At 48.3% G+C, this 9,067-nt stretch overlaps 1 non-coding gene across 1 annotated transcript; it reads right to left on the minus strand.

Moving 5' to 3' along the window:
- Nucleotides 1-8,190: 8,190 nt before the first annotated feature.
- Nucleotides 8,191-8,351, minus strand: LOC118534335 (U1 spliceosomal RNA). The gene has a single exon (XR_004916616.2). It is a non-coding gene; the product is annotated as a U1 spliceosomal RNA (small nuclear RNA).
- Nucleotides 8,352-9,067: the final 716 nt, after the last annotated feature.

Below are 9,067 nucleotides of genomic sequence, written 5' to 3' on the forward strand. Positions count from 1 at the left end.
CCCTCCGTTCTCTGTTTTCATTGTGGACTCAGCTCAGGCTCCTGCAGGAGACACACAGTGAAGGGACCAAGTAAGGTGTCAGCTGCAGTCCCCAGGGCTGCTTAACAGGCACCTCAGTCCTTCGTGCACTCACAGAAACTGAGCAGGAAGGGACTTTGGAGAATTTGAATAACAACCTTATCTTACCAATGAGGAAACTGAGTCCCAGAAAGATTAAGAGATTTTCCCAAATTCCTTCATCAGTTGGTGGCAGCAGAGCCCCCACACAGGCCTTGGCTGCAAGCTTCCCTGTCGAGGCACCTAAAATACCCTCCAGGAACCCACGTCTAAATTTCAGGGGACACTGAAATTAGAAGTTCAACTTAAAAATAAATAAATACTTTTCAGGAGACTTTGGATCAAATGTAGATATTTCCATTGTTAAAAATACCAGAAAGTCCTTCCTGGGGACAAATCTTTTCTCCCAGGTATATAATTCTGTTACTTCTTTCACTTTCAAATCATTGGCTAAGAGATTAGGATCACAGAAAAGGTATGCAGGGAAGGACAAGTTCCTCTGTTACCCATCCTGGTCTTCCAGCTTAAGTAAGAATTAAGTTTACCTGAGACATTGAATACGCATGGAGAACGGATATTGAAATTGAGACCTTTAAAGAAACATAAAGTATTAAGGCAGACAGTTTTTATGCATTTTAGACAAGGAGACAATACATTTCTGAGGGATTTTTGGGAGCTTTAATTTGGAGAGCGTCTAAGCCGAATTTAGAACCTCTGCTTTAAAGTCCCTGGTGAGAAGGATGTCTTTTTACTTCTTAGTACAGGGGGTGCCTTTTTCATATGGGAGATTGGTTTCCTGCTTTCAGGGAGACAGAGGAGAGTTTGAGTGTCCTTGCACCAGTTTCTTTTCAAGTAGCTTCAATTCAAAATAATCAATATTGTCGACCTCAGAGAGTCATGGACCTGGGGCGGTGAAGGAACTGAGAAAAAGAGATGACAGTATAGCGAGGCACAGGGGACCCCAAGCAAACAGCCCGAGGTGCCGAGGTTTATTTTCCATAATCTAATATACCTTCTACAATGATATAGATCTATAATGATTTACAGCAGGGGCTTAATAAGGCACATTCTTCCACGTACACAGGGTTAGTTAAGTGAAGCAATGGGAGTGGAGAAGGAGTAAAGAAATCTGTAACTGGCTGTGATCAATTAATTGTAAACACCATTGTATTCAGACCTTAACACAGGATAAGAGAACTAAGAAGGGAATGCACAGTGTGCTGTTTACAGCTGGCTTCCTATCTACGAAACATCTTCTGCTGTGTACTTTAGAACAGACCACATACATCCCAAGGGCATTTCACTCGGATCCTTTCGCGTTATTTTTAACCCTGCAATCTCGAGTTTTCTCAGAGATCTCGGAGTCTTGAGCGAACATGCACCAGTGGTCGTTGTGGCGTTCTGTTTCCCACAAATATGCCATTGTGGTACATTTTGGGCAATCTGACCTTGGCGCCTATGGGTACCATGGTTTCTCTCAGCCTTGCTCATTACTCAGTGCCTATTTCAGAGAGAAAGCTAAACATATTATTCTTAGAAATACCAAGGCGCACCTGGGTGGCTCAGTTGTTAAGTGTCAGTCTGTGGCTCAGGTCAGGATCCCAGGGTTCTGGGATAAGCCTCAATGTCCAGCTCCCTGCTCAGTGGTGAGTCTGCTTCTCTCTGTCTCTCTCCCACTCCCCCCACCACCACTCCTGCTCTCTCAAGCACTCTCTCTCAAATAAGTAAATTAAAAAATTTTAAAAAGCAATGCAATGGTCCTCTCTGGAATCAACCTACTTAAAGCGTGCTTTCTTTTTGCTGACTCCCAGTCCCCCCATTTCCCTTTATTACCTGTCTGACCTACATCCTTCCCCCAGTGATGGAGCCGGCTCAGATGCACTGCTTAACCTGGAGTTGGGGCCAAAGAGAAGTGCACACATGGCTAGAATGGGCTGCCTTGAGAGTGAGCCATAACGTAGCTGCCGGCAGTTAGAAACGAGCCTAAAGGACCATTAGGAATAAGCACTGTGATATTTAGTGGTATGGATTTTAGGTGTGGTATTGATATCAACTTCCTCATACAAATGTGTTTAGACTCAAGCATGAGACCATGGGATCAGACAAAATGAAAGAAAACTGTGTCAAGTGTGAAGATACTAAGTTACCAAAGTTACTCTGAGTTGTATAATTAGTTTGTCCCTTAGCCCCTCATTTCCACCTGCAGAACCTAGAAAACGATCAACAGAGTCTCCACTTGCCATCAAAGTCAATCTGAGGACACAATAATTTAAACTGTTAACCCAAACTTTCCATTTTTTTCTTAACCTGTGTTGAATACCAGGCATTTTGATTGCCCATTCCCATTTTCAATGAGACTGCAGTGAGGACAGACAGTGAAGTGGTGCATCCAGGTAATATTCTGTTTCTTGGTTTGCTTCTGTGCTCAGCGTGTCAACTTTTGTCTGCCAGTGGACCTCTGACCACACACGGGAAACCCAACAAATATTAAAAGTGTAGGTTCTCTGGGTTGATCTACATCTAGGATTCTGTAGGGCTCAGAATGGCTCTTGATCTGCAAGGACCAAGGTAGATGCCACCTCCTTTCCTTAGGGGGAGTAATTCTGATTCCTGAAGCATGCACCTGTTCATTTTTTATTTATTATTATTATTTTAATCTCAGCTAGGCTCCATGACCAACGTGGAGCTCTAACGCATGACCCTGAGATGAAGAGTTGCACGCTCTACCGACTGAGGCAGCATGAGTTCCCCCCCCCCAGCATCTTTGAAGCAGGCATATACCATGATTTTCACGTTGGCAAAAATAGTTCAAACTCTGGGAAATGTCTTCAATCTGCTCCACCCCTTCTGGGCATGTTTCCTGAGTTCCTGCTGTGTGCGAGTCCTCTTTCCCACCCACCCATAGGAGACCCTCTAGGAACCCAATCCAGATCCCCTGGGATCTCTGTGGTCCTTTCTGTGTTATCCTCTCCTGCTCTCAGTGTGTTTGTGCTTCTAAAGACACCTGTCAGTAGGACTGTTTTTGGGGCTCCTGGAGCTTCTTTGTACCCAGTCCCAGAGAATGGGGAGTACATGCAGTATATGACCCTCAGCCCCATTTATCTCCCCTCCCCAAAAGCACTCAGCCCTTCACTAACAGGTGCAGGAGGGTGAAATCCCCTTTCTTGGCCCGGGGGAGACTAATTGTAAAACACAAGTGACCCCCAGGTTCTCCTGACCTGTCAGGACAAAGCTTCCCCACAGTTGTTGCTGGAAATCACACCTTACACAGCAATGAACTCAAAATGGTCACAGACCTAAGTATAAGAGCCAAAACAACAGTTCAAGAGGAATACGTGGGAGAAAATGGTCAGGAATTTGCATTAAGCAAAGAGTTCTAAATCACTACAGCAAGAGCACGATACGTAAGAGAAAATTGAAGATGAAGAACTTTTTTGCATCAAACTTTACCACTGAGAAAAGGAGGAGAGAAGCCACTGATTAAGAGAAAATATTTGTGGATTAAATACCCAATGAGGACTCACATTCACAAGAGACAAGAGTACTTTGAACTCACTCAATGAGCAGAAGCAACACATTTGTTAAAGCCAGTATAAGACTGGAAAACACATGTTACCAAAGAAGACACATAAGTGGTTCATAAGCACATAAAAAGGTAATCAATGTTATTAGTCCTCAGGGAAATGCAAGGAAAACCAGGTATCATTTTACACCAACTAGTGTGCTTATGTTCCAAAGACAATACCAAGTGGTGCTGAGGATGTGGAGAAACTGGACCGTCCTATATTGCTGGTGGGAACGTAAAATAAAAGAGCCCCTTTGGAAGCTACTTTGAGAGTTCTTAAAAGTTTAACACAAGCTTCCAATAGGACCCAGCTATTCCACAACTAGAAATCTACATGAGAGAAGCAAAAACATATGTCACTCAAGTCTCGTTCAGAAATGTTCGGGGCAGCGTTATTCACAATAGGAAAAACCTGACAACAACACAAAGGGTCATCGGCTGGTGAATGGACAAACAAAACTGTGGCCTATCTGTACCATGGCATCTATTTGGCAACAAAAGGCAGAGAAATCTGATCCAAGCTACAGCATGGAGGAACCTGAAAAGGATGCTAAGTGAAAGAAGCCAGTCACCAAGGACTACATATCGTCTCATTCGGTTTATGCAAAGTGTCCAGAAAGGAGCAATGTACCGAGACAGAAAGCAGATAAGTGTTTCTTGGGGCTGAAGGAGGGAGCGGAGATTGTCTGTAGAGGGGTTGGACGGGGTGTGGGAAGGTGAAGGAAGCCTCTGAAACAAACTAGGGCACTAGCTGAACACCTCTGTCATTGTAGGGTACTTTTACAATGGGTGAACTTTATTGTATGTAAATTTCACCTAAAAAAAGAAAGAAGGTGACAGTCCCACATCAGTGGGTCCTGGGGTCCCCAGGCAAACACTGCCTGGTGAGGGGCCACATCCTGGAGTCCCAGCAGGTGGTGACTCAGAGCTTGGTTTCCTGACTTCCCAGCTGGAGTCAGGGATTCAGTGCCTGTGCCTTCAGCCTCAGGCCCCCGCAGTTCCCCTGGAAACCACCAGGCGGCAGACGACTTAAGGGAGGGGCCCTCCAGGTGGCCCAAGGAGACCGGGGGCAGCAGGCAAAGACAGGGGCACCAGGTGGCTGGAGATTGGAGGAGGAAGTGAGGGCTGCCGGACCCATGGAAGCCGCTGGCAAGATCTGGACGGATCTTAAGTAGGTTTGGTCCCCTGGGTGGGCTCTAGTCGCCAACCTTGAGGGTAACAGCCAAAGGTTCCCTTTGATGCTCCCTCCTGCACTGGCACTGAGGCTCCCCTCCCCCGCTCAGCATAGGGAAGAGCCTGTGCTGCTATTCACCTTCTTCTGAGTCTAAATGGAACACTTTGGGCTGGGTTTAGGGGAATCTGCCCTTTTCTGGCTGTCTACATAGGACCAGGTCCTGGGTGCTGAGCCATCCCTGCAGGGGCCTAGAAGGGGCGCTCTGGTCCTTCACATTGGAGCTGGGCTTGCAAAGAAGGGTTCCTGCTAATCCATATTTCCCTGGCCTAGGCTGAGCATCCTGGTCCAAGATCAGGGGCTGCAGTGACCTAAAATAAGGAACTCCTGTGTGTCACTGCTCCTCTCTGGCAAAGTCCGAAGAAGGCCCATGGTAGTGGTGGGGGGAGGGGAGGGCACAGACTCCTACACTCTGTCAAGACACCGTCCACCATGAAGATTTAAAAAAAACGTTAGAGGACAGACCTCCTGTTATATAGTCGGTGGTGAGGTACCAGCTCTGCGTGGTGACAGAGGGCAGCTACACCTGTAGGCAGCCTGACATAATTTACAGAGTCGTCCAATCACTGTGGTGTCATGTGAAACTGATGTCACATGGGGAATCCACTATGAATCAATTAAAAAAAAAACCTGAAGATGAGGGGGAGACATTTGAAAAGGAAGCAATGAAGCTATAGTTGACTGGGGAACAACATGGGTTTGAATTGTACTGAACAATGTGGGTCCACTCATGGGTTGATTTTTTTTTACAAATATAGTCTAGTACTGTCAATGTATTTTCTCTTCCTTATGATTTTCTCAATGACATTGTCACTCTAACTCACTGTATTGAAAGAATAAAGTATATAATACAAATAACATAGAAAATATGTGTTAATCAACTGTTTTTGTTATCTGTAAGGCTTCAGTAGGGTAAAAGTAGTTATGTTTTCAGGAAGTCAAAAGTTATACACAGATTTTCCCTTGTGGGAATCTATACCCCTAGCTCCCAGGTTGTTTAAGGGACAATTTGTGTCTGTATTTCCAGATGACATGCTCCTGTATACAAAAAAATTAACGTACACACACACACACCAACTACTAGAGTCCATAACCTAATTCAGCAGAGTTGCAGGGTACAAGACAGACAAAATCGGTGTTTCTATACCCTGGCAGTGAACAATCGGAAAAGGAAATTAAGAAAACAATTCCATGTACAACAGCACCCACCAGAATAGCATCTAGGAATAACTGAGTCAAGGAGGCACAAACCTGTACGCTGAAATCTACACAACATTGCTGCGAGAGATTAAGGAAGACCTCAACAAGTGGAAAGATATCCTGTGTTCACGGATTGGAAGGGTTAAGGTGGTTAAGAAGGCAACACCGGGATCTGCAGATTCCATAGGATTCCTATCAAACTGTTTTCTTCCGCCTTCTCTAATCGCCGTCAGCCCCTTGCAGTACATTTCCTTTCAGACATTGCGGTTTTCATCTCTTCATGTGAGATTGGATCTTTCTTTTTTAACATTTTCCATGTATCTGCTGAATGTTTTGAACTGATGGGATGCAGTAGAACAGACGCTTTCTTGTCCTTCTCTGCTGATTGACACCTTGGTGTCAGCTCTGGGTCATTTGCAGATGAGTGATCTGTCTCCTCATGAGGGCTCATGTCCCCGTTTCTCTGCATACCTCAAACTGTTGGAGGGAATGCCAGACACTGTGAATGTTACCTTGCTTGTTGCTGGATATTTTTGTGTTTTTTATAATATTGAGCTTTGTTCAGGGATGCGTTGAAGTCACTTGGAAACATTTCTGGTGTTGCTTTTATGATTAGCTCAGTGGCCCAGAGCAGTGCTCCGGGGAGGACTAACCATGAGTTCTCAGCACTGTGGCCAGCCCTCCCCCTCTTCCTGCGCCCTATGCCTCGGGAATGAGGAGGGCTCCTCTGGCTCAGTCTGTTGGGCACAGGCCCTACTCCCAGGGCTGTGTGAGCAGCAGGATCCGTTCAAACGACTGCCCCTGACTTGCTGTCCGTGCCAACCCTGGGCCCCTCCACAGCTCTGGCTAGTGATTCCCCGCAGCTCTGTCCTCCCTGGGACTCAGTCCTGGGGTCTCTCAGATCAGTGTCCTCAATTCCAGGAGGTCCACGGGGCTCCTATTCAGGTTCCCCTCCCCCCAGTGCCTCGCTTGGAAACTCTCTGGAGCCAGGACCTCTGAGCAGCTCCAGGGCTCCGCTCACCTGTGTGTTGCCATGTGTCCGGGATGGCTGTCCCCTTTGCCTGATGCCCAGGATCTTGGAAATCTCCATTTCGTGCATCTTGTGTGGCGCTGTTGCTGTTTTGTTTAATTGTTTCAGGCAGAAGAGTAAACCAGTTGCTGAGTCCCAAGTGGTGTGGCTCCCCTAAGTGAAAATCAAAGTTGGAAAACCGTCAGTTGTAGATTCTGAATAGAGGCCTTTAGGGAGTAGGGAAAAAACACCAGCTCAGCTGAAAGCATGAAGCCAGAAACCCCTTCAAGCTCGGATTTACAAAGCAAAGCAGCTACAGCAGTAGGGACAGTTTTTGCTTGAGCCCAAGAGCTGCAGAAGGCCCACGGCCCCTTGTCCAAGAGCTAACCTCCTGTTTGGGAAAGGTCTGTTGTGCCAAACCCAAGGGTCCTTTGGGAGTAGACAGACCTGCCTCTTTAAAAGCCTGTCAGGGGGCACCTGGCTGGCTCAGTGGGGAGTTTGTGGGAGTCTCCATCTGGTTTCGTGAGCCAGATCCCTACTTTGGGTGTAGAGATTACTTCAACAAATAAACTTATAATAAATAAATAGTATATCAAGCTGGACCGTCTCTAGTCTCGGAAGGGTCCTCTGAAGCAAGGCTGAACCAGGTAGGCTACCAAGTAGCCTAATGAAGGATAGGGAGGCTGGGGATTGGGTGAGGCTTTGCAGGGTGCCTGGTGGGATACGTGGGGAGGGGAGGGAGGAAGGAGAAGGGACGCTGCCCTGTGTTCCGTGGGGAGTGAAAGAAAGAACTTTGCAGGATCACGGACTGCAGTCCACGTACCGAAATAGAAGCAGAGATACTGAAGGGCACTGGGCACTGGCGGGCAGTCCGCGCACCGCTCCACGAAAAACACCAGAAAAACCCCACAGCCAAGGCAGGATGTACGGCCTGCGGACAGAAACTGTCCTGCGCGTTTTAGATGAGAAACAGCTTTGCACGTAAGCAACCCTGAAAAGCGGCAGTAGTTTCTTCAGTGTCCTGGTGTCGCCTGTCGCTGGGGTGAACTTGGAAGTCGCCCCAAGACAAGGTAAAAGAAGAAAAAAAAAGGAGAAAGCAAACAAAAGCTTTTATTAGACAGCCGCCACCAGGGGAGAGCGCGAACGCAGTCCCCACTACCACAGATTACGCAGTCGAGGTGTCCACACTCGGGGAAATCGCAGGGATCAGCACGTCCGCGGTGCATGGACGGGCCTCGCGTGGGAAAACCACCTGCTTGATCCTGGCGTCTCCCCTGCCAGCTAAGTGTGACTCGCTCCGCCTCCGCCCCACCTCAGCCTCACACGCCTTCCACCGGACACACACGCTCACTCGCCTAGCCGCACCCCAACACCCTCGGCACCCACTCCTGTCCCAAGCATCCTCAGCCTCCACACGACGCTTCCGAATACGATGGAAGCAACAGCCCTGCTGCTTCCTCAGCCCCGCGAATTCTAACTCGGAGAACAGCACCGCGACTTGCCTGGTTTACATCAGACCCGCCCCGTCCGTGACGTCAAGGGCTTCGCCTCAGTCCCCACCCCACCCCCACCCCGTCTCCCTGCCCCCCAGCTCCCCTCCCACCTTGGATTTCAGCGCTGGTGCTCTTCCTTCTCCTCCTCTCCCTCCTCCAGCCCCCTTTCCTCCTCTTCCCCCTCTCCTCTCCCCCTTCTTCTCCCTCCCCCTGCCTTGACATCCTTCCTCACCTTCCCAGTCTCCTCCATCTCCTGATTTGGTTACCACTCCTCCTTCCTCTCCCTGCAGCTCTGGCCCCCCAAACCCTACACACACCACACCACCCCACACCACCACACCCCCCCCCCCCCGCACGGGGAAGGCTGCGCCAGCCAGAGAAGAACATGAGGGAGGACTTTCCACCAGCCCGCAAAGCGCAGATACAGCTCTCACTCTCGCTCTCTCTTTCTCGTCAGAACCTGGTTTGGAGGAGACAGAGTGCGATGGCTGTAGCTGTGGAGTTCAAACCAG

This window comes from Halichoerus grypus, chromosome 5 (assembly GCF_964656455.1).
Source record: "Halichoerus grypus chromosome 5, mHalGry1.hap1.1, whole genome shotgun sequence".
Taxonomy (NCBI): Eukaryota; Metazoa; Chordata; class Mammalia; order Carnivora; family Phocidae; genus Halichoerus; species Halichoerus grypus.